This window comes from Pyxicephalus adspersus, chromosome 6, assembly GCF_032062135.1.
Source record: "Pyxicephalus adspersus chromosome 6, UCB_Pads_2.0, whole genome shotgun sequence".
Taxonomy (NCBI): Eukaryota; Metazoa; Chordata; class Amphibia; order Anura; family Pyxicephalidae; genus Pyxicephalus; species Pyxicephalus adspersus.
This window is the reverse complement of record NC_092863.1, coordinates 106,746,034-106,746,315: the sequence shown is the minus strand read 5'-3', so window position 1 is coordinate 106,746,315 and position 282 is coordinate 106,746,034.

Genomic DNA, 282 nt, shown 5'->3' with positions numbered 1-282 from the left:
AATAAGTTCAATGCCCCAAAATGTCCTAGTAACTATATGCCCCATGTTTCATTAAAAATAGGAGACATAAAAATCTAAATAAAAATACATAGATAACACTTAATAATAGAAAGGAAATAAAAAAAACAAGAGAAAATTAAAAAAAAGACAATAAAACAATCTTTATTATATTAAGATACAAATAATCATAATACACTTTGAAAAGTAACTAAACCAAAACATGGAACAAGTTAAATGAGCTAAAGAACATAATGCCCAAAAATATCATAGCAATTATTTGTC